A 24,356-nucleotide genomic window follows, 5' to 3' on the forward strand; every position below is an offset into this window, starting at 1 on the left:
TAGCTGACACACAAAGACAAAGACTTCAAAATAGCAATTATGAGTATGTCAAGGAGCTTAGAGAGAATAAGAATAAATCCATTAACAAGGACCATGAAAGTACAAGTTGAATAAAATAAGAAAAACAACTCAAGACATGAAAATAGAATTTAAAAAGAAATGGAACTACTTAAGCAAACCCAAAACCTGGAAATGAAAAATTTAAGCTATTTAATCAAAACTTCATAGGTAATCTTCACCAACAGAGTATAAGAGCTGGAAGAGAGAATCTTAAGTGTTGAAGACAAGGTAGAAGAAACAGATACTTCAATAAAAGAAAATGTTAAATCTAAAGAAATCCAGGCATAAAAGGTTCAGTAATCTGGGACAGTATGAAAAGAACAAATCCACAAATAGTAGGGATAGAGAAAGGAGAAGAAACTCAGGTCAAAGCTACAGAAAATATTTTTAACAAAGTGATTTAAGAAAATTTCCCTAACTGAAAGGAGGAGATGCCTATCAATGTATGAGAAGTATATAGAACATCAAACTGACTGGACCAGAAAAGAAATGCCCCAAAACTCATGATAATAAAAATACTAAATGCACAGAGCAGGGAAAGGACTTTAAAAACTTAAAAGGGGGGCTGGAGAGATGGCTCAGAGGTTAAGAGCACTGACTGCTCTTCCAGAGGTCCTGAGTTCAATTCCCAGCAACCACATGGTGGCTCACAACCATCTGCAATGAGATCTGGCGCCCTCTTCTGTATACATAATAAATAAAATAAATCTTAAAAAAATAAAATAAAAATAAAAACTGAAAAGGAAAAAGAACAAGTCTTATAAATAAATAAATAGCACCTGACTTGTCAATGGGGACTCTGAAATCCACAAAGGCCTGGACAGATGTTCCACAAACTTGGAAAGAATATAGATGCCAGCCCAAGCTATTATACCCAGCAATACTATCAATGATAATCAATAGAGAAAGAAAAACATTCCACAATAAAACCAAATTTAAGAAATAGCTATCTACAAATCCAGCTCTACAGAATGTGATAGAAGGAAAACTACAGTCTGAAGAGGTTAACCACATCCAGGAAGAGACAAAGAATAAACAACCCCAGAAAAGTAAATCAAAAGAGAGGGAAAAAAGTCTCACAACCATGATCAAATAACAGGAAACAGTTCTCATTGGTAACTCAATACTAATGGTCTCAATTTCCCAATAATAAGACACAGACTAAAAGACTGGCTTAGGAGACAGGATTCTTCTTTCTGCTGCATCTGAGAAACTCCCTCATCATTAAGGATAGACATCATCTCAGGGTAAAAGGATAGAAAAAGGCATTCTAAGAAAATGAACCCAAGAAGCAAGCAGATGTAGCCATTTTGATATCTGAAAAAGAAAAGATGAAGGGAGGAGAGAGGAGCACATTGCAATAGACACTGAGGAAATCCAGAGCATCACAAGGACATACTTCAAAAATCTGTGCTCCATCATACTGGGGAGCCTAAGAAATAGCTGAATTTCCTGATATATAAAACCTACCAAAGTTTAATCAAGAGCAGATAAGCAATTTAAACAGACTCATAACTCCTAGCGAAATAGAGCAGTAATTAAGTTTCCCAACCCCAAAGAGCCCAGGGCCAGATGGATTCAGTGCAGAATTATATCAGGTTATCAAAGAAGAATTAACACCAATACTCCTCAAATTATGCCATAAAATTGAAACTAAAGGAACATTTTCTAATTTTTTTTGTGAGAACACAATTACTCTAATACCTACTCCACACAAAGACCCAACAAAAAAGAAAATTCCAGACCAATATCCCTTATGAATATAGATTCAAAAATTCTCAAAACCACTTGCAAACTGAATCCGAGAAAATATCAAAAGATTATCTACCATCCTTAAGTAGGCTTCACTCATCCCAGAGAGGTGAAATTGTTCAACGTATGTAAATAAAGAAATGTAAATCCAATACATGAACAGACTGAAAGACAAAAACCACATGATCATCTCATTAGATGAAGAAAAGGCCTTTGACAAAATCCAACATCCTTGCATATTAAAGTTCTGAAGAGACTAGGGATGCAAGAGACATATTTCTGCAATAGAAGCAATATAGAGCAAGATCACAGCCAACATCAACCTACCTAGAGAGAAACTCCAAACATTTTCACTAAAATCAGGAACAAAACATGGGTGTTCATTCTTGGTACTTGAATCTTACCTTGAGCAATATGATAACTGATGGAGACCAAGAGGACACAAATTGAAAAGGAAGAAGTCAAAGTGTCCGCCAACAATATAATTTTATTCATAAAAGACCCTAATACCTCTACCAGGAAACTCCTAAGCTGATAAACTTTTAGTAGCATGGCAGCATATAGAATTAACACACAAAAATCAATAGCCTTCCTTTATAGGTATGATGAACAGATTAACAAAGAAATCAGGAAAATATTACCTTTTACAATAGCCCCAAAACAAAACAAAACAAAACAAAAATACTCAGGATTATTCTTATCAGGCAAGTGAAAGACTTGTATAACAAAATTTTTAAGATACTGAAGAAAGCTAGGCATGGTGGTGCACTCCTTCATCACTCAGGAGGCAGAGGCAGGTGGATTTCTGTGAGTGTGACACCAGCCTCATCTATATAGTGAGTTCTAGGACAGCCAGACTATGTAAAAAGACCCTGTCTCAAAACAAACAAACAAACAACAAACAAACAAATGATAGTGAAGAATATATCAGAAGATGAAAAAAATCTCCCATGTTCATGGATTAGTAGGATTAATGTAGCAAAAATAGCCATGGTACCTAAAGCAATTTGCAGATTTAATGCAAATCACTTCAAAATTTTAACACAATTCTTTATATAAATCAAAAAACAATTTTCAGCTTCATATGGAAATACAAACAAAAACCAAACAAACAGATGAAAAACAAAAATAAAAACAAAACAGGATAGTTAAAACACTCCTGAATAATAAAAAGAACTGTTGGAGGTATCACTATCCCAGACTATACTACACAGCTATCTAAAGTAATGAAAAAAAAAAAAAAGCATGGTACTGGCATAAAAACAAACATGTGAATCAATGGAATAGAACTGAAGACCCAGACATAAATCCACACACTGATTTTTTACAAAAGAGGCTAAAAACACACTGGAGAAAAGACAGCACTTTTAACAAAAGACGCTAGTCAAACTGAAAGGTTTCTAGTAGAGGAATGCTAATAGATACTTAATGTCACCCTTCATGAAATTCAACTCCAAGTGGATTAAGGACCTCAACAGAAGACTAGATACTCTGGATCTGGTAGAAGAGAAAGTGGGGGATAATCTTGGCACAGGAAAAGACTTTCTGAACAGAACACTAATAGCATAGGCAACTAGATCAACAGTTTGTAAATGGGACCTCATGAAACTGGAAAGCCTCTGTAAGGCAAAGGACACTGCCTTTCTTAACAAAGTAGCAGCTACACAATAGGAAAATATCTTTACCAATTACACATGGGATAGAGAGTTAGTATTTAAATTATATAAAGAACTCAAAACACTGGTCTTCGAGCAAACAAATAACCCAATTAAAAATAGTGTACAGGGTTGGGGGTGGTGATGTGCACGCCTTTAATCCCAGTACTCAGGAGGCAGAGGCAGGTAGATCTCTCTGAGTTCAAGGCCAGCTTGGTCTACAGAGGGAGTTCCAGGACAGCCAGGGCTACATAGAGAAACTCTTTCTCAAAACAAAACAAAACAAATAAAAAAAATAGGGTACAGAACTAAGCAGAGAGTTCTCAAAAGATGAAACATAAATGACTGAGAAACACTTAGTAAAGTTCACTATTGTTAGTCATTAGGGAAATTCAAATTGAAACTACTTTGAGATTTCATCTTATACCAGTCAAAACGGCCAAGATCAATCAAACAAATGACAGCTCATGCTGGTGAGGATGTAATGCAAGGGAAACACTCCTCCATTGCTGGTGAGAGTACAAACTAGTAGTCACTATGGAAATCAGTACTTCAGTTCCTCAGGAAGTTTGGAAAAGATCCAGCTATACCACTCTTGGGCACAGAGCCAATGGATTGTCTGTCCTTCTGCAGAGACACTTGCTCATCCATGTTCACTGTTGCCCTGTTCACAATAGCCAGAAATTGGAAATAGCCTAAATGTCCATCAACTGATGAATGGATAAGGAAAATGTGGTGCAATTTTACAATGGAATATTACTCAGCTCTTTAAGACAAACAAAATTATAAAATTTGCAGGTAAATGGATAGAGCTAGAAAAAAAAAATCATTCTGAGTAAAATGACTCAGACTCCCAAAGACAAATACTGTATATTTTCTTTTATATGTGGATGTTTGCTTATAAGCTTTTGATATGCATGCTACAGTTGTATAAACCACAGAGGTTAGGTACCCAGTGAGATTAGGAAGGAAGAGAGGAACTCCCAAGGAAGGGCAATAGAATGTGATGCTATGAGGAGACAAGGCAGAGACTGGAGTACTAAGTGAGAAGTGAGGAAGGGTAGGGAATATGGGGGTGGGAAGCAGACAGCTAACATTAAGGCCATTTGAAGGGTCATATGGAAACCTAATACACTGGAAGCCTTCTAAAATATACATATGTATGAAAGAAATCAAAATGAAGTTACCAAATAACTGGAGAGTCAATGCCCCAACTAGATATCTTATTTCACCATGTAAAACCTCCAGTGACAGGAATGGGTTACATCTAATTGAGTCATTGGCCAACAGGGCTATTGTCAAGGCTATTGGTTGCTCTATAGGAACTGATGGTAATGTCCTGTTGCTGAAGACAATACTTACATATCTCAATGAACATGGAGAAGTTGAGCTGGTGCCTAATTAAAGGTTTCATCCTTACTGACTTACATTCATGGTATTGGAAGATACTTTGCATGCATTCTGCTAGAGGAGAAAGGTCACCACCAACCCATTTACAAACACTGTGTTCTACAATGATGACCTACCTGAAAGATATGCTGGTGCCACAGAGTTTCAAATGTTGTGGGAATAACCAACCACTCTGTGATCAGATTTAAGGCTCACTCCATGAGATGGAACTCATACCAAACTCTTACCCAGTGGCCAAGAACTTGAAACTGGATATGCTTGGGGAAAACCAAACAGTATTGTTCCGCTAAAGGACTATAGCAATAAAATGATCCCTAATGACATCCTGCTATAACCACAGATTCTTGCCTCATTCAGCCATCATCAGAGATGCCTCTTTTTGCAATAGATGGGAATTAATACAGCGACCCACAGCTGCATAAAATACAAAGAATAAGAGATTTTAGAGCACTCCATCCTAAATAGGATATCGTCTTCAAACCCTCCCCTCAGGGCTTAGGGAAATAGGTAGAAGAAGAGGCAGAAAGAATGTTAGATCCAGAGAGAATAGATGAGTCCAAAGACACCACAGAACTGATGCACATGAACTCACAGAGACTGCACCAGCATGCACTGGCCTGCACAGGTTCAAGACAGATGGATTCCCAGTGCCGAGAGGGGGAAATGGACACAGGCTCCTACCACTAACAGAGAAGCTATTTGCAATTGATACCTGTTTCCAAAGGAAAATTAGTTTTCTCCAATGGAGTATCACTGCATATATTAATCACTCTTCAGGGAAGGCCCCTTGCCTAGCAATAGATCCACACAAAATGAACTCAATAGTTTGTAGACTTTTTTTTTTTTTTTGTCTCAAATTGCTTTGTTTGAACATTTTATTTTGTCTAATTGGTCTTTGGTTCCCATTTTTATGTTTTATGTTTTTAATGCAAGTGTGCATTTCCTGTTTATTTTGTTATTATTATTTTTGGTTTGGTTACTTTGTTGTCTTTTTGGTTGCATATTTATTTTTTAAAGTGAGAGAGAAAGAAACATATGGAGTTGGATGGGTGGGGAGGTGGGGAGTCTCTTGCAGGGGTTCGGGGAGGGGAAAAGCATGATTTAAATATACTATATGAAAAAAATCAATAAAAGCAAACTGGTGAGGCCAGGTGGTAGTGGCACAAGCCTTTAATCCCAGCACTTGGAGGCAGAGGCAGGTGGATCTTTGTAAGTTCAAGGTCAGCCTGGGCTACAAAGTGAGGACAGTCAGGGCTACACATAGAGAAACCCTGTCTGGAAAAACCAAATAAATAAATAAACTGGCGAAATTAATTTTAATCATACACACATATCCTAACCCAATACACTATCCGACTGATTTATTACATAGAAACTCTAAGAACTATTATTTACTGAAATGATAAAATCAATATAAAAACAATGAGCTATTTTATTTTGTTTTTCATGCAAAATCCCTAATGGCTGCTAATGGAGAGTTAGCACAGGGTTAATATGTAAATATTCTTGTGATTAATCTTGAAGAGAGCATTGCCTTTTGCCTTAGATTCTGACATCTTCTAAGGTGTACTCCCCTTTTCTAGAGAAGAGGGCATGCACAGCAGCTCCCTGCTCTCTCTAGTGGCTCCATCACAGAGTGCTGAATTAGGAGAGCACAGGTGTTTCTCCTGAACTTTCCAACTGTCATTTCCCTCTTGCCTGCTAGATTGGGAGTTAACTGTGTTGGATTTCTTCTTTGAAAACTACTGAAGTAGGCTGCATGACTGTAATAATAATAATAATAATAATAATAATAATAATAATAATAATAATATAACCACAAATAACAAATTCAGGGTAGTACATGTTGCTTCATGCCACGTATACCACACAAGAGAGTCTCTGACTTCATTGAAGGAAACCTTGTAGTTTCGATTACAGTCAATTCATAGGTGATGGAGGAGAAGGAAACAGTCTATCATTTTTGCTGTGCTGCCCAAGACAAAAAGTGTCAAGATTTATACGGGAGCTTCTTAGAGGAATTGTTTTGAAACAGCCCACCCAAGTTTCCCCTTCAGTGGAAAATTTCAAATAAGCTGTCCAAAATGAAAGCTTATAAAAAGGGTACCACGAGCTCTCGGTCCCCCAGAGGTGGCGCTATGAGGGTGATGGAGTTAATTAGTGCCTGTAAAACGCGGTTTCTGAGCTCATCAGAGAAGTCATGCTCAGCACACACTATTTATAGCAGAGCTGAGGTGTATATACTGTGTGACATTTCCCTCTTTTTAAGTAGAGGGACTCCAAAAAGTCGTAGGCACCCCGTCCTAGGCACCGTGCAGGGGGCGGGCAGCAGTGCGGGGGCGGGAAGCAAACGCGCCAACCACGCGTGTCCGCGCGCAGGTGCCGGGGGCGGCGGCGGCAACTCCGCAGCGTCTGCCCAGGAAGAGAGTTCGCGGCAGCTCGCGGGATGCTCCTAGATGCAAGATGTGTCTCTGGCCAGCAGGAGGAAGGAAGAGGAAGTGAGAGCAGCGGCAGCCGGCGGCAGCGGCCGGCGACCCGAGTGTAAGTGCGTGCGTTCGGGCAGCGGCGGCGGGCGAGGATGGGCACGAGATAGAGGCAGAGCCACCGCCGTCCGCGGCCCCGAGAGGGGCTACAGAACCTCGGGCACCGGTCTACGGCCCCGGCCCCCGCTCCAGCGCTCCAGCTTCTGGGAGCCCTCGTCACCGCGTCCTGCGACCCCGGGCAGGTTCGTAAAGTTTTCAGGGCTGGCGCGGCGCCCGGCTCGCTGACCTCGGCGGCCCGGGCGGGGGCCGGGGCAAGACGAGGGCGCCGCGGAGACACTTTTGTTTCCTCCCGGGGCCCCGCGGCGCGGGCGGGCGGGGGCTGCGGGCTCGCTGCAGTTGGGAGGTCTGGGCAGAGGGGGATCCTGAGTGACTAGAGGCACGGGGGGAGTGGACACTGGGGGCAGATCCGGGATGGGGCTCCGGGCCGGGACCCGCGGAGACGGCCAGGGCAGGGTCAGCTGGAGGGGGCGCCGGAGGGCTGCGCCACCGGCGTAGGGGTGCTGGGACCTAACAGAGTGCGCCCGGGACCTTGCGGCCAGCAGTAGTGGGGCCGGAGAGGCGGGAGGCTGCGCCTAGTCGCGGCGGGTGGCTAGGACTCCGGGGCTCGCTCGGGCGTCGCAGACGGGAGGGGATCCCCGGAGAGCGCGCTCCCGGAATGGGGCGCGACGGGCTGCGAGGACCCTTGCGGGCGTTCGCTAGTGAAGACCCGCCTCCCGGGGCCACGCGGGGCTTCCCTCTGGGGCCCGGGGAGGGCGGCGGGGGCTTCGCTGGAGAGGCTGGCGTGGGAGAGGGCGTACTGCGCGCCTTCCCCGGAGAGCAGCGGCCGTGGGGTTCTGGGGAGGGAGCGAGCGAGATGCGCGCCGCGGTACCCAGCGGCTTTGAGGAAGAGGAAACCCAGAACTCAGCGGGCCACGGTGCGCTTGTGTGGGCTTGGGAAGTCCGTGCTGTGCGGCGGGCGCGCGCCAGGCGTGTGTGTGTGTGTGTGTGTGTGTGTGTGTGTGTGTGTGTGTGTGTGTGTGTGTGTATGTTCGCGCGCGTCACTGCGCGGGGGGTGGCGCTCTCCTACTGCCCCTCGTGGGTAGGGGCTCGCTCCCACTGACTCGCTTGCCTGGGGCCCTTTGAACTAGGCAGCTGGGGCAAGGGTTTGTTGGACCTGGATTGACCCGACGCTGCATAGTTTGGCCCCAAGCAGGGACAGCTCCGAGGGCCTCTGGACAGCTCCCGAGGCATATTGAGCTCAACGAAATGCACCCAGGGACTGTGGACCGCCTGCCTCTGGCCTAAGATACAGAGAGAAGATTGTGACTTGGGGAAACCGGGGAAGAATTTCTGAATTTTGTTTTCTTTGATGTACAAAATAAAAATAATCCGCGTTAACGTACCAAAATATTTGAGAGCAACTTGGGACTGGAGGATCCAGTTTATTGGCAACGCCTGTCAGACTGGGAAAGCTGGCAGCCGAGCCGGTCCATTGAAGGCTTCTGGTCATGGTCTCCACGTGTCTCACCTCTTCAGCAGCTCTCCAAGGTTATTTCAAGGTTTATTGTTTCCACTCCTCAGTTTACAGGACCAGGAGTCCTAGGGAGTTTAAAGCCAGGTCACTTGCAGGCCTGTAACAAAGACTCCATACTTATTTTTTTCTTGCCTGCCCTCCATTCCTCCCTCCCTCCCTCCTTCCTTCTCTTTTTCCGCTGACCTTTTGGTCTTCTGCTCTTCACTATGGTACATTGGCTATCTTTTCAGAACTGTGGTTAAATGTGCATGTGGCCTTTCTTACTGTATTTGCTAACCGGTTTTTTATGTTAAGCTAGATGGAGTGGTAAACTGACAAAATTCGTCCAATTGTGGGGACTCCTGGAGAGGAGGAAAAGTAAGCAGGAGAAAGCTGGGGGACAGGAGGCTTGGGGATACCACAGTCTGGAAACTCGGTGCCTGAACAGTCATTGGACCACAGGGTGGGTGGTCCTCCGATGGATGCCCCGCCCCCACAGCAGTATGTCCTTGTTAACTGCAACAACACTGACTTCCTGACGTTTTTTCTTTTTTACTGTATTTCTCTTCCCAGGACCTTTGCATATGCTTATTCTGCTGCCTGGGGAGCTTTCCCTTACATGTCCAGATGACTCATCTTTTGCTTACTTCAGGTCTCTCTACTCAGTTGTCAGTTTAAAAGGCCTTTGTGGACAGTTGTCTGGGTCCTCTTGTGTTACCCAGGTTTACCTCTCAGTATTTATCATTCCTTGGCATTATGTATTCACCTGTTTATTTTATTATCGTCTCTACCATTAGGATGGAAGTTTTAGCAGGTTGGTGACCTTGTTCATGGATCTAGATCAACTTCTAGCACCGGGTAGCAATGTGCATCCTAAATGTTTTGTTGACTGACAGATGGAGAGTTGTCCATGCTGGGAGAGGCCACTGGGGAAGCATACTAAGAAAATCCCACAGTGTCAGTGGCCAGTGGGAAGCCAGGCTTTTACCTTCCTCCATGCTCTGTCACTGTTTTTTCAGAACCCCCTCAGACCTGTTAGATCCCTTCCTCGGGCCTGCAGGCGGAGGAAAGGTGTAGAGAGGTGATTGCTTGGGGCAGGGTATAAAAAGCAGAGCACTTCATTAAAAGCCCAATTGCTCCTGATGGACTGTAGTACCTCTCCCCATGGAGGATGTCTTTTCAAAGCCCATGTTGCTTTAAACCAAGGAAATACTCCTCTGGAGGATGGGCATGGCCAGAAGCAGCAAGAGGTCCACATGTGTACCCTGTCCTCCCCCCCCCCCTCTCTCACAGAGATGGAACTGAATTGAAGGCAGAGGAGAAGCCATAGCTAGCTGGGCCAGGAGAGGGAGGCAGAGGGAAAAGCGAGAGAGAGAGCTGAAGGAGGGAAGCATGAAAAAGCCTTTGGGAAGGGAGAAGATGAAGAAGAAGCAGGCAGGTGAGTGAGGAGCTTCTCTGGGAGCTGCTGGGTTAGAAGCATTTCTGAAACTTCAGCACCAATGAGAAGTCAGCACTTGAGTGTTCTCAAGTAATTTGCTTGCTTTGGGTATTTGGTGTGAGTGGGTGGGGAGAGGCGTGTGCAGGAAGGGGGAGGGCTTTGAAGCTCTGGCCCAGAGGATGTGGTGGGGGAGGGGCAACATGGCAAGTGGTGTACCAGCACATGCTTGCTCACTTCATATCCTGGTCCAGCGCTGAAGCTTCAGAGGGACCATTCCTATTAAAATAGTGTTTGCCATCCTAGTCCGGAACAGTGGGCCGGAAGGTTCCTCACTGGTCTGCAGCCACTCTTAAATGCCTGCAGCCACCCAGGAAGATAGCTTGGTTTAGACATCCTGTTGAATTTGGAGAAGGTGGGAGATTACTAAACCTCTCTGCCTTACAAAGCCTCAAGTGTTTTCTGCAAGAGTTGTGTAACATCAATTCAAGTCAACGAACATAGTGCTTTGTTTGCTTAAGGTTGCAGCCCAGGAGGAGAGCCTGATACCCACTTAGCAGGTCCACATCAGCAGTCTAAAACTCAAATTGAAGCAAGCAGAAGGCCAGCCCTCCGAGGAGGGTGAGGTTGAAGGATCTTGAATTAGAGGCAAGCCTGGGTTAACAGTCAGTTCAAGACCTGCTAGAAATGTACAGCAAGATGCTGCTCCATAGAAATCAGGGCGGTGGGGTGGTGGTGGTATGTATGTATAGCTCAGGGGTATATATACTGACCAGCATGTACCAGGTCATGGATTCTGTCCTTAGAGCCACACAGAACAGACCCTTAATACTGAATGCGTAGCTCCATATGGGTTTGAGTTTTAAAAATTTGCCTTAATAATTCCAGAGGTTGTGAGGATTTTTTTTCACCAGTTTGTTTTGGTAGTAGCCACACTGCTGTGATGGGTAATTAGATTAGGTATTCCTGCTGACTTGGGTTTAAGACTGGCTAGCCAAAGAACAAAGCCAAAGGCCAAGAACTTCCGCAGTGTCCAAATCAGAAGGGTCATGAAGGCCAGCCATGCAGACAGGGTGTGGCTTCTGTGACATGTGTGGCCCTAGAAAGCATTCCACTGCACAACATAGTGCTTTTAGGCTCAGCAAAGCCAGTCTGCATAGCCCATGCACACACTGGCTGCTGTGCTCAATTTCCTGGATAATCTAGGTTGTCTGAGTGTTAACAATGGCAACTTATCTGTGGCAGTCAGAACTGAAGCCTGCCAAGCCCAGGCACAATCAATGATTAAATTAACTACTTGTGTTTCAGCCCTCCATTGGTGCAGGTACAACTTGAGCAGAATTTTGTCAGCAGCCTAAAGTGAGGCGAACAGTTAAGTACTGAGGTAGGAATACATGTGGGTGAAGGAATGCTGTCTCATCAAACGGAATTAGCCACAGCAACAACCTGGCCCGGTGCTGAGCAGAGAAATTAGTCACATGTATAAATAGAAGGAGATGCTTCTCCGTGTTCTGGGCCCCCACAAACACTAGTTTCCAGAATTTGAGCAAGATTATAATTGGAACCTCAGTTTTAGGAATTGAAGCTACAGTTGGGCTATTTTAGTTCTAACAGTTAATGTAGGGAACACAGCTTTCCTAAGTCAAACATGCTGGCTACTCACTACTCACTCTACTCTAGGACAGCTGTGCTGGGTGGGTGGTATTTCTGGAAAAGCAGCAGTGGATGGGGAAGGATGCCCAGGTCAGGCATCACGAAGCATCGTGCCAGATTGGGTCATGAGGTCGGTGAGACTCTTCCTCCATGGCTGACACTCTTCCCTATGGTTTACTGTTTTGGGAGGAATAGGAAGCCACCAGCATAGTGTTGTTATCTCATTTTATAGATGTGGTCTAGAGCAATGCCATGGCACAGGGGTGTTTGGAGACTGGAGCAAGCCTTATTTAACTCTTCTGAATTTTTTTTCTACTTTTGTTTCTTTTTTCCACACCAGGATGTATGTCCTCGTTAGTTATTCATCTTGTTGGTTCAGAGGTATCTGGAGACATCTTCACTCCTATGTGCTGTTAGGAATGCCCTTGACTTAGCAGGGCATGGTGACTTCTGTCTGTGACACCAGATCTTGAGATGGTGAGACTAGGATGTTTGTGAGACCAGCCTGGGCATTATAGATAGCCCCGTCTAAAAATAAAGCCCAAAACAAAAGTAACCCCCCAACAAATAGCGACAAACAAAGCAGTGCTGGAATAGGATACGGCTTAGTTGCTAAAGTGCTTGTCTTCATGGCGTGGGGACCTGAGGTGGATCCCCAGAACTCACATAAAAGTGCTGGGGTGGTGGGGATGGAGGGCGACTTGGAACTTACTGGTCTCATGTAGAACTTGTCTAATTGGATAAGTTCTAGGTCAGTGAGAGATGCTGTCTAAAAATAGGTAAATAATACCTGAAGAATGGCATCTGAGGTTGTCCTCTGTCCTTCATATCCATGAGCATACATAAGCCCCCACACCCTCACACATGTATGAACACAGAGATGCAAAATTAAAAAAAAATTTTTTTTTGGAGACAGGGTTTCTCTGTGTAATACCTCTGGTTGTCCTGAAACTTGCTCTGTAGACCAGGCTGGCCTTGAACTCACAGAGATCCACCTGCCTCTGCCTCCCAAGTGATGGGATTAAAGGCTTGTGCCACCATTGTCCAGTTTAAATGTTTTTTAAATTGAAAAAGAAGTAAGATATGCCCTTGGTTCTGGTAGGGGTACTGCTCAGTGGAATTGCATATGCTGCTTGGCCTATCTGAGGCCTTGGGTTTGAGCCTCAGTGCCATAAAAAGAAAAGCAACAGAAGAAATCCCTGTAGTTCAGATGCATGCAGGTTGCCATGACATCTAGCTTGGGATATCTCTCCTGCCACTGAAATAGAGAATTTCAGAGTTGATCCTTCTCTGGATATTTTATTCTTAAGTTGCCCTTAGCCTTGAATCTAGATCCATCTGTGTCCTCTGATATACCTATCAGCCAAGGTCACAATATTGGAGGATGAAGCAATTTATTAATCTGAGGGAGGGAGGGAGGGAGGGAGGGAGGAAGGGAGAGAGAGAGAGAGAGAGAGAGAGAGAGAGAGAGAGAGAGAGAGAAAGGTGTCTTTGCCAAGGAAAACATGTTCTTTAGCCAACACTTTAAAAAATGGGGATGAGTTATGGTGCAGGCAGATTGTGGAACCCATTGGGAGGGAACCAGTTGGCAGGGGAATATACTTCCTGGTGCACTTGTCAGTTTGTCACAGCTTTGCTGCTTCTGACCATGGATGATACCCACTGAGGGAGACTGAGCCCGTTGAGCAGGATGCCTCTTCTTGGGCAATGCAGAGGTTGCTGCTGTTCTTCTTTTCTGCTTACAGACCATTTCCCCTTTCACTGGCCGTTTGTTTTGGGTGGTCTCAGCGTTGGTGCCACTGACACTTTGAGCTGAATAAGTGTCTGTTGAGGACTCTCCCATGCATTTCAGGATGCCCCACCAGCTTCCCTGCCTGCTCCCAGTTCACTAGGTCCCAACAGTGCCACTCAGGTAGGAACAACCAAAACTGTATTCACACTTCACAAGCCTGTGGCTCAGGGGCCAACCCTCCCCTCCCCTCCTCTCCCCTCCCCTCCTCTCCTGTCCTCCCCCCCTCCTCCTCTTGGTTGAGTACCTCTGCTTTGTTTTCTGAAGAGATCAGAACAATTGTGTGTAATGTGACTGTCGGATTCTAGAGTTTCAACAGCAGTTGGAAGTGCCCCGGTGTTCTGTCACTGGTTATTCTTGGGAACCTAAGGTAGTGTGTTCACAGATGGGGATCTCACCCTTTATGTTCATTCCTTCGCCTTAGTTCTCTTCCTGCTTCCTGCTCTGCTAAATTGCAGTTATCTTCCTAAGTCAAATGGTTGCAAGTCTGACTTCAGTGTCCATCCTGTAGCCCAGGCAGAAGAAAGCTAAACAGTGAGTTCCTGTCTCAGTTTCCTCACGGTTTTGAGTTTGACTACTGGTTACTGCAGTACTGTAGCCTTTACGTGACAGTTAGAGGGTAAATGAATGGAGCAGGGTGGTGAGGACCTGTCAGCTTGGCTCAGTTAGAGGCCTGGTCACAAGGTAAAGAAATGTCTGCTTGGGGTCTGGTGACTGAGGACACTGTCTGCTACTGTGCTTGGCAAATGCTCCTTGCCTGATGAGCTGGTAATGGATATGGAAGTTCCATCGGTGTGATAGGACCTTGTAGCAGGTCAGGGAGAAACTTTAAAGGTATTGGTTTCAATGAAGTCCTTTCCCACTCAGTGTATTAGATTTCTGTGCAATCTTGTGACATTATTTTCGTATGTAATTATATGTCAACCTTGTATTTGCCTCCTCTGACTGCTGTAGTGTCCAGAGCAGTAGCTAGTGGCTTATGCTGTACAGAACCTATTGCCGTGTTTCTCCAAGGCGGCAGCCTCCTCCCAGTCACAGCCCTGTAGCAACCCTCCGCCCTTCCTTCCGCCCTTTGTACCTTTTTATTTTCAGTTTGAGATTGCATTTGGAGCACCAGAGTTTTGTGCTCTGGGGTTCAGTGGCTCAGTGTACTGCATGAGATATATTTTCCAGGCCGCTACACACAATTACTCTTCATTTTGAAGTATAATGCATTTCAAAATATATATTTCTTTCTGTTTGGGGGCCCTTTAACCCAAATGGATAAACCACAGCTGGCTTTGCCCATGGCCTTCAGAAGACGTGTGGCTTGGGAAGTCGAGCCAGTGGAGTACTTTGGTTAGACTGCACATTTTTGGCTGAGTGAAGAGCGAATTCCAATAACACTCAGTAAGGTTGGTTTCAACTGGACTTCTGCCCACCCCCACACTACTCTGCCCTACCATGCCCTAGATTTTTATAGTGAACTGGTACCTTAGTTACTTTAATTATGTGCTACTTGGTGGAAGTGACTACTAGTTAAACATTTTGGTTTGGGGAAATGAGACCTAGTCTTTCCTGTAGTAACTAGGAAGTGTCATGTACACACACACACACACACACACACACACACAGAGAGAGAGAGAGAGAGAGAGAGAGAGAGAGAGAGAGAGAGAGAGAAGCAGAGGAATGATGATGTTAGCTGTTAAATTCTATTTTCTCCACCACTTGTCCCCTTCATTGAATGGGAACCATGTGAAAGCAAAATGTTTATCAAGGAATAAATACATTTCCATTCTCTTTGGACCCACTCTACTCAGCAAGTGACTTAGACTCATTGGAACTGTTTTCTCAATCATTGTTCTTCTGCTTAGAGTTTCTTTAACAATATCTGCTGGGATTTGCATAAAAAAGTTTTATCTTTAAATTACATTTTAAAAAGCAACAAGGGGTGTGATGTAGCTGGATGTACATGCTCCATGTGGACAAAGCCTTGAATTCTGTTCTCAGCATTTTCACTGAAGCCCCTCCCCCCAAATGAATAAGAATCTTAAATGCATATAAAGATTTTTTTATTTTATTTTATAATTTAATTTTACATATCAGCCATGGATTCCCCTGTCCTCCCCCCCCCCCATATAAAGAGTTTTAAATTGAACTATTATTGCTCGACTCAACCATTACAGTGCTCCGACCACTCCTTCCATTCACCCATTTCTCCATCAGTCAGCCTGGCCACAGCCAGGTTAGCTATACTATGTTCTGTGGTCAAGGCACTTCCCGTTTGGAGCTTTGCTAGGGATGAATGAATGAGAAGAAGGTCAGTTAAGAGATAGTAGTAACTACCAGTACTGCAGACTTGCAGATCATGGGTAGGAGTACACAGATGATTATTTGGGAAAGGTCTAGAAAACTTAAAGAAAGATTGCTCCAGGAGTCCCGCAGTCCATGGCGGAGGAGTGTTAGGGGAAGGCCTGGAGTCAGCTCTTCTGGGAACTAGACATTGGGTTGGATGGAAAGGAAAGCCAAAGGCTCTTAGGCAAGGATAGCAGGCAGTCCAGGTTTTATGAAGACTCTGCCCCATTGCAGCCTGGACAAAAGTTTAGGCAGTCCAGCAGGCAGGAGTGTCTAAGGAAGGCTTCTTGTCAGCCTCTGTCCTCCAGACCTGCCCAAATAAACACCCAGTCTCGGGGATAGGAATAAACAAATACAGAAGTGAGCTTGCTGGGCGGAAAGGCTGCCCCACCCCCACTTCCCAGCTGAGACCCCACAGCTGGCTGGAGCAGACAAGGGAAGGGGGACAGAATTTACTCCTGATGTTGCAGCCGCCCACTGAAGGAAACAAATGGAGGACTTGGTGACTGATTGGATTTGGGAAAAAGAAAAGAATGGTTCTTTGAAGTTTGGAACTAAATAAACACGCACTTGGTAATTGAGGATTCTAGCTGATTTTCAAGGGTTGGCTGGGTAGGGTAAGTTCATTATCTTGCTCAGCCTCAGTTTTCCCATCTGTCAGGTGGTTTAATATAAGTCCTCAGCCACTGGAGCCGCTGACATGGTAACTTTAATACTGATTATAAAGTGGTTTTGGTGCATTGGTTTTCATGTTGTTGATGCCATCCAGGTTATCAGGGGTTTCTCTGCAGATTTTGAACACCAACATCTTGCTACACGCATTTAAAGACTTACATTGACTAATTTTCTCTAAGAGGCCTGAGCCGTTCCTCTTAAAAGCTCAACTAGACTTTGCTTCGTGCATCTTGGCTTCAGAAACAGAGACATAAACTGCCACATTAGGATAAATATCATCAATTGAGAATGAAATGAACCAACATAATAGATGATGCTACCAATTCGGTGTGCTCAAGTGAAATCCCAGGTAAATCGTTATGTATCTCTAGCTGACCTGGGATTTCACTTTATTGCTGATCCACTGGGGATAGAGATTGGAGGTTGCTTTTCAGGGCCCTTCCCCACCCCTTGATTCTTGATTTCTGGAAAAGGGCTGTTTACACCTGTCCTGCTACAGGCTACCGGCAGGAGCTCTGTGAGAAACTCCCAAGTTAGAGGGGTCCTAGTGAGTAGCAGTGGACAGGCATTCAGTTCAGATGAACTGGGTTTATATGATTATGGTGTTTGTAAAGGAAGTTCAGTGGTCCCTGAACACTTCATAAGCATTACATTTGAATCACTTAGAACCGTCTGGAAAGTAAGCGACTGCTTAAAGTTTCAATGGAATGTGGGTGGGTGTAAAGTGTTCAACTGTCTTCTTTAACCTGAACTGGCTCATTAGACTGTCAGCCAGAATCAAAGTCACTCTAAGTATAAGATAGAAAGTGAAGAAGAGGAGGACGGTGGCTCAAAGAGACAAACCCACAACAGCTCTGCTGTGCCAGCATAATTAGTTGTACCAACTTTCCCACTTTCCAAAGTGTTCCATGTAGAACATTTTATTCTATGTCCACTTTACGCCACTGCCACTGTTCCCATTTCTATTCACTAGTTCTGGCCATTGTTTGTTTGGGTACCTGCTCTGCTCTGCTCTGTAAGTTCATCCAGGCAGCAGCATACAGGTTTACTAGAGTCTCACACAGTAGCTCATGTACCTATTAAATCGTCATTTAGTAATGGCTCTTGTGAGTGGACTGAAAGAAAGATGAACTTCAGTTTAGACACTTAACTGTCATGAATTGAAGCATAGGCTTGAGAGGGGAATGTTCCAATGCAAAGAACTTCTTTAGACTTCGCTTTGGAAGTGAGACCATGACTGCAGTCATGAAAAGCCAGCAACCAGATCCTGGCTGGTTCTGGTATAGATGATCAGGCTCCAGTTTGTAAGAAGGATTGTCCTGGTAGGAACTGAGAAGAGAACCAGAACCAGCAAGCCCTAACCTCAGAGGACAGATGGCCGAGGTAGGACCAGTGGCTGCCCAGGTTTCAGCCTAGGCTCCTTCTCCCATTCTGGAGGGATTGTCTTCCAGTGCACTTGAAATGGATTCTAAATCCTTCAAGTTTCTTCTAATTTATTTTCTAATCCTTTCCTATGTGGCTCCTTTACTTAGCTCCGCACCTCATGCTGGCCTACTCTGATTGTGTTTGCTATCTTTTCTTTCTGTTGATGTTTAGTGAGAACCTTTCTCTGAGTTTGGGGTTCAGCTGACAGGCAGGTGTGAGGGGGAGTGGCCTGTGTGGTGGTGAACCCAGAGGAGAGGCATCTACCTCTCTGGATATGGCCTGATTTTCCCTGCAGCAGGAGGCTGATCTCTGTGTACCAGGAGAGCTCAGTTCACAATTGCCGCAATAAAGAACTGTATGCAGGCCCGAGGGCCAGGGACACAGGGAGAATTAGTTGTCCGGAGGGGCACAGTCTCTCTTTTACTTTCCTGTTACCTGTGCTTGTCTCCAGAGGGCCAGAGAGGTGTGGCACATAGATCTGCTCCAAGCGTAACAGAACTCGGAATTCCTGCTTAGCTGTAATCAGGGAGAGATGATTGTGAAGGACAAATGTCAGGCAGAAGAGAAGTCACACAAGAATCACCTAGTCTGTACAGGTGGTGGAGAAAGAGGGATGGAGAAGTGCCCGCCCGAGCCCACTTCTCCCTCTGGTCCACATGGTGCTACTAGGTGGTCCCCTCCTGGTCCCCTCCTGGCATTTCCGGGTGCTGGCTCCCTAGTCTACTTGTCCCTGTGCTGACAGTGCTCATGCCACTTTATCTTCTGGTTAACGACTTTCCCCCTTAGTAGCCTGGAGGATTTAAGTGGGTGGGCATGCTAAGCCCCTAAGAGGTGCTCATGGCATGTGTTACCCATGTGTGTGTGTGTGTGTGCTCTGTTTTCTTTTACAGTTGTTTTGGGACAGACTTTCAAATGCCTTTTTGGATGTGCCTGAGTCAAGGCCCCAGGAGCAGTACGTTCAGGAATGGCTGGCATGTCTCTCCTTGTCCCTAAATTTGTTGAAGACCAGTCTTGCCTGAGGTCATTGTGATGAGAGAGCTTCTGGCTGTGGGTGGGAGATTGTGTCAGATGTGGGGAAGCACATGCATTGGCTTTGGAGGCCTGCAGGCCGCAGGCAGTCCCTGCCCTGGGCCCAGATCTACCCCAGACTTGGAGCTGGCCAGAAGAGAACTCCGCCCTTCTGCTGTTATATTACCTCTGCTGGAACAGTCAGTATAGCTTGTCTCCTTGAGATTATCGCCTAGTCACACAGAGTCAGTCCTTGGGGGATAAACAGAGAAGACCACAACTGGCCGGAACGTCAGAGCTTTTTCTGGGTCAGACTTCAGCTCTTCCGTCCTCCTCACCTTTGTCCTCAGGACAGCCGGTGTTGAACTTGGAGAGGCCGGGTTTTGTTTTGTTTTTTCTTCTTCCTCTCCATTCTTCTCTAGCTCCTGTGGGTGACTAGGCATTTGTGACACACTGGGGGTTGGGATTTCTACCACATGTGTGGTTGCCCACACTTCATTTAGTATATTCTGAAAGGACCGTGGCCTTGATAATTTGTGTTTCTGGGCTATAATTGCATATTATATCTGGAGCAGTTATCAGAGATTTCAGCTAGCAGTTGAAATTTGATAGTGCCTGGACTCGTCCTTGTTGCAATGATTTATCCTGATGTCCAAGTGCTGAGCTGAGCCCATTTCTTTGAAATCAAATAGCGCCCACATAGCAACTTCCAACTTAAATGCTCTGCATTCTCTCTGGAAGGGACAAAGCAGACCTGGGTCTTTGGAACCACATGTGCCGACCCTCTCCAGACAGTTTGCCCCCTGCAGAAAAACAGACAACCCCTTGCTTCCTCAGCATATGGATGCTGCCAGTCGCCGAAGATGTCTGCCCTAGTTGTTCACTCCAGAAGCCGAAGATGTCTGCCCTAGTTGTTCACTCCAGAAGTGGGGAAATAGCCATGGGATGGTGTCAGGGGCCCACAGAGAGAGGGGCCTGAGCCAAGACTCCACAGACCACTTGACCTGCATAAGTTCCTTCTCTGTCTGGGGCCACAGTGGGCTTTTGGGTGTCCTGAATTTGGTGCCATTGTCCAGTAGCCCCTGAAAGGCCCGATTCGTTCCTTTTCTCCAATACACAGACAGCCTGGGCAAACACTGTATGTACATTATGAGAAGAGAGACTTTGGCAGGCTGCACTTCTGGCAGTATAGTAGCATTCATTTTCAAAGGAAACTGACCTTGCCTTTATTCTGGGTCTGTACACTGGGAACTGGTTGAGAAGCGAACACTTTGCTCTTATGATTTAGGCTTGACCTCTGTTCACTTGAACTGCGACTTTTCTGTTCATACAGGCCAAGTGAGGATTCTGTAGGCTTTTGTGTTGGTCTGTTTTCTCATTACTATAAGAAAATGCCCAAGGCTAGGCAACTTTATAAAGAGGTTTATTTTGTCTCACAGTTCTGGACAGCAGGGTTGAGGCCTGCAGCTAGTATGTCTGCTGGTTTCCATGTTGGCTTGGGATATCACATTGGAAGAGAAAAAGATTATACACGTGTCTCTTTTGGCCTCTCCTGAGAAACAACCAATGTTCAGTCTTGGGAGCTCCACTCTGTGACCTAATTCTAATCTCCTCCCAACATCTCTACCTTTAAATACCACTGTTAGATTAAATTTCTACCCCCTTCCCCCATCACTTTGCAGTGGGATCAAATTTTAAATGGACTCTTGGAGAGCAGTCTCAAATCATATCAAAAATAGTGATTTCCCAGACTTCCCATCTTTCTAGATTCTAGGATACCATGATCAACTAGTAGGCCTTCAGGCCTGTGCATGCTCAACTTTTCTCATTGCTATGATGAGGCTAAGCTGCCATCCATTTTGTAACCATCTACTGGGAGGCCTGACCTGGTGACTCTGTCATGCACTTCCTTTAAATATCTTTGAGGATCCTGACTTAAGCAGATCCAGGTTGGAATTACCTGCCACCTCTTTAGGGTAAATTTATAAGCTTTTAAATGTCTTGTTTCCTTGTGTATGAGTAGAAATTATGCCCATGTGTGGTCAAGATAAAAGAAAAATGTCATCAATGAATAGGAAAACTCTTTGGACATGCAGAAGGTATATTTGGCATACAAGTATACATATATATTTCTTATTCAATTAATCAGTATAGATGTAAGAAAACTATATATTCAATCTATCCTCTAAAATTTCGTGGCTAAGGCCATTAGGAGTTAAAAGTCACTAGTGGGCTCACAGCACAGACCGTTTTTGATTATTTTTCTGTATTCTTCCAGTATGGTGGCAGTCTGAGACACGTTATTTTAATTTCAGTAAGAAAGAAAATGCCTTTGTCACTTGAACTGCCTATGACAATCAAAAAATTCACAGCATTTTCTGCTCTTTGCATCATGGTATAAATGTCAAGTTTGCTGTTTTCTAGTACCAGAGTTTGTTTCCGATTCTGAGTGGGACAGGTGATCCTCCCCCCTCATATGTCCCTGATGCTTTGGGGGCTGTTGTGAGCCTCCTTATGGACTTCATTCATCAGTTTATTCTTGAGCACTCAGTGCTAACCAGAGAAGTAGAGACATAGGAGTGATTGATTGGCCTTCCCGGGGAAGGAAGAACAGTCCTGTACACATCTGGAGTCTTTGGTTGATGCTGTCCTGCAGAGTTTAGAGAGGCCAAGGTGTGCTTAGTGGGGGTTACTGTTCTTGGTAGAACTCTGTGGTTTCTAGTGCTTAAGCACTGAATTTGGAATAAAGAGGTCCTAGTGTCAGGGCTGCCACTGACTGTTGTCTGTGTCCTGCTTCATGGCCTCCTTAGTTGTAAATGGTGAGGGAGGTGGCTAGACAAGGTAGCAAGGAGGAATCTGTAGATTGGTCAGGTGCTGAGGAGTAAGAAGTCACCAATGGGCTCACAGAGCACACCAGAACCCATGCAGCAATGTGAAAGGTTAAACTTGAATCTTGGCACCAGAAATTCTGCTTCCAGGAGAGTTCCGAAAATCCATGTTATGCAAAGCCCCAGGTGGTTGTGGTAAGAAGCCTCCTTTGCAGATCTCCGGATGACTTCTAGATCTTTCTCCATCCCTTTTTCTACCTGTGTCCATCTCAGGGTCTTCTTCATTTATTTAATTTTATTTTATGTGCATTGGTGTGAAGATGCCAGATCAGGAACTAGAGTTACAGACAGTTGTAAGCTGCCATATGAATGCTGGAGATTGAACCTGGATACTCTAGAAGAGCAGCCAGTACTCCTAACCCCTGGGCTCTCTCTCTCCAGCTCCCCTCCCCCAGGGTCTCTTTCATAAAGCCACGCTGACATCATAAATAGGCAGCTCTCTCTAGATCATTTCATGCTTTTGTATAGGAAAGGAAAACAAAAAGTAAAATGCTTCTCCACTTCCTCATTTCCACAGCTGGCCTGGGAGCACATGCATCTATCCATGGTATCTTGTCAGTCATCTTTTAATCTACTGTGCACTCCCGTTTCCTGGCAAAGATCGTCTAACCACAAGGAGATTTTTAAAGATGGCCAAGACGGGGGAGTGCTGAGACTACCCTTTACTGTTATATCAGGCCACGTTGCTGCGATGGAACACCTGGTTCTGAGTGTTCTCTAACGAAAACTAATGCGCTTAGTTCACACTTCTGGAGGTTCAGAGCCATGGTGTTGTTGTGCACCCTGCTTTGGTGAAGGTCTGTGGGAGATGCCACCACAGAAGCAGAAACGCATGGCAGAAAACCAGAGCTCAACTATGAGAACTGTATTAATCCCTTCCAAGGTCAATGACCGCAGAGACCTCTTAAAGGTCTAAATTTTAACATCGCCATACTGGGCACCAAGCTTCCAATGTGGACACCTTAGAGGACACACTTAAACTGTATATACACCACAGCATCACCTCTAGGAAAGACTTCAATGTTCCAGGTAGGACAAGGGATGTGGCTCAGTGGAGTAGTTATCTAGCAGGGGACCCCAGGCCCACTAAAAAAGCAATAAAATAGAAATGTTTTAAATTTCTTATGTATTTGGGATTGTCTACTGAGATGTGCAGTCTGTGCTGGCTACTGCTTCTTCAACATGTGACAGAACAAAGGTAACTGTGTTCCATCTATTTATCAGAAGGCCCAGAATGGATGTGCACTCATGGAGGGAAGCCATTGGGGACCATGACAGGTGAAGGGCTGACATTTTAAACTAGGAGTTTTGCTTTGCACCTCCATGTTATTGCTCAACATTCCTTTCTCCAAAGCCTCCTTTGCCTCATTGAAAAGGAGCCTTTGGTGTGGTGTGGTGTGGTGTGGTGTGGTGGTGTGTGTGTGTGTGTGTGTGTGTGTGTGTGTGTGTGTGTGTGTCCAAGTTCTCCTCTAGATGGTCGGAACCTCACTGAGAGAAGGAAGACTGACTTCCTTGTGTCCCCTCCCACACATACAGTTCTGGGTGGCACCATCCCACGCTGTTTGCGTAATGGAGCTCCACACACTGCCAAGGCTGCCTCTAACATTTAAACACATTCGAATGAGAATAGAGAGAGCCTGGGGGGCAAGGTAACACTTTCTTGTATGAAGCATAAATGCCACGTCTGTGTTTTGCTTCTGCTTTTGGATTAAGGACAGAATGTTAATTAAAAAGTGAACCGCTCATCTTCTGAGCAGGGACTCATTTGTGTGTTGTTCTCCTTTTATCTGCTGAGTCTTTGGATTGTTGAAAACACGAAGTGTGAAATGTATTTCCTAGGGGTCTTTCTCATGCGCCTTTTTATTTTATTGTTTTGATCTTTAGGCTGTGTGTTGACTTGAAAAAGAGCCAGCCTTGTAGAAGGGAATTTCATCTCAAGAATCTGGGTCCTGATCATTGTTCAGATGACAGACACTCCTGGGCTCTGAGTGTACATGTGTTCGTTAACTGGTTCTGCCCAGCCCCTGTCTGGAACAGAATACCATGCAGTCACAGCTGCTAACCAGCAGCCTAACAGGGTTTGTTACTTTGAGTTTTGCAAGCTCTTATGAGTTATTTTTGCATTCATACAATTTTAATATTTGGGGACATGCTGTACCACTTCCCAGGTGCCAAAAGTGATCATTCAGTTTTTTCTTTTATTAGGTACTAATTTAGCTTGGAAAATAATTTATTTT

At 44.9% G+C, this 24,356-nt stretch overlaps 1 protein-coding gene across 5 annotated transcripts in view; it reads left to right on the forward strand.

Annotated features, from left to right (window-relative positions):
- Positions 1-6,989: 6,989 nt before the first annotated feature.
- Positions 6,990-24,356, forward strand: part of Elmo1 (engulfment and cell motility 1) — a 534,802-nt gene continuing 517,435 nt past the window's right edge. For 2 of the 5 annotated variants that reach the window (XM_036187569.1, XM_036187572.1), the window contains exon 1: positions 7,107-7,602. The gene's annotated coding sequence lies outside the window, so the exon portion shown is untranslated. Of the gene's footprint in view, positions 7,603-8,553; positions 8,948-24,356 lie in introns of those variants that run through there. The other 3 variants (XM_036187573.1, XM_036187570.1, XM_036187571.1) reach the window with 3 other exon arrangements.

The sequence above is a fragment of the Onychomys torridus genome, chromosome 5 (assembly GCF_903995425.1).
Source record: "Onychomys torridus chromosome 5, mOncTor1.1, whole genome shotgun sequence".
Lineage (NCBI taxonomy): Eukaryota > Metazoa > Chordata > Mammalia > Rodentia > Cricetidae > Onychomys > Onychomys torridus.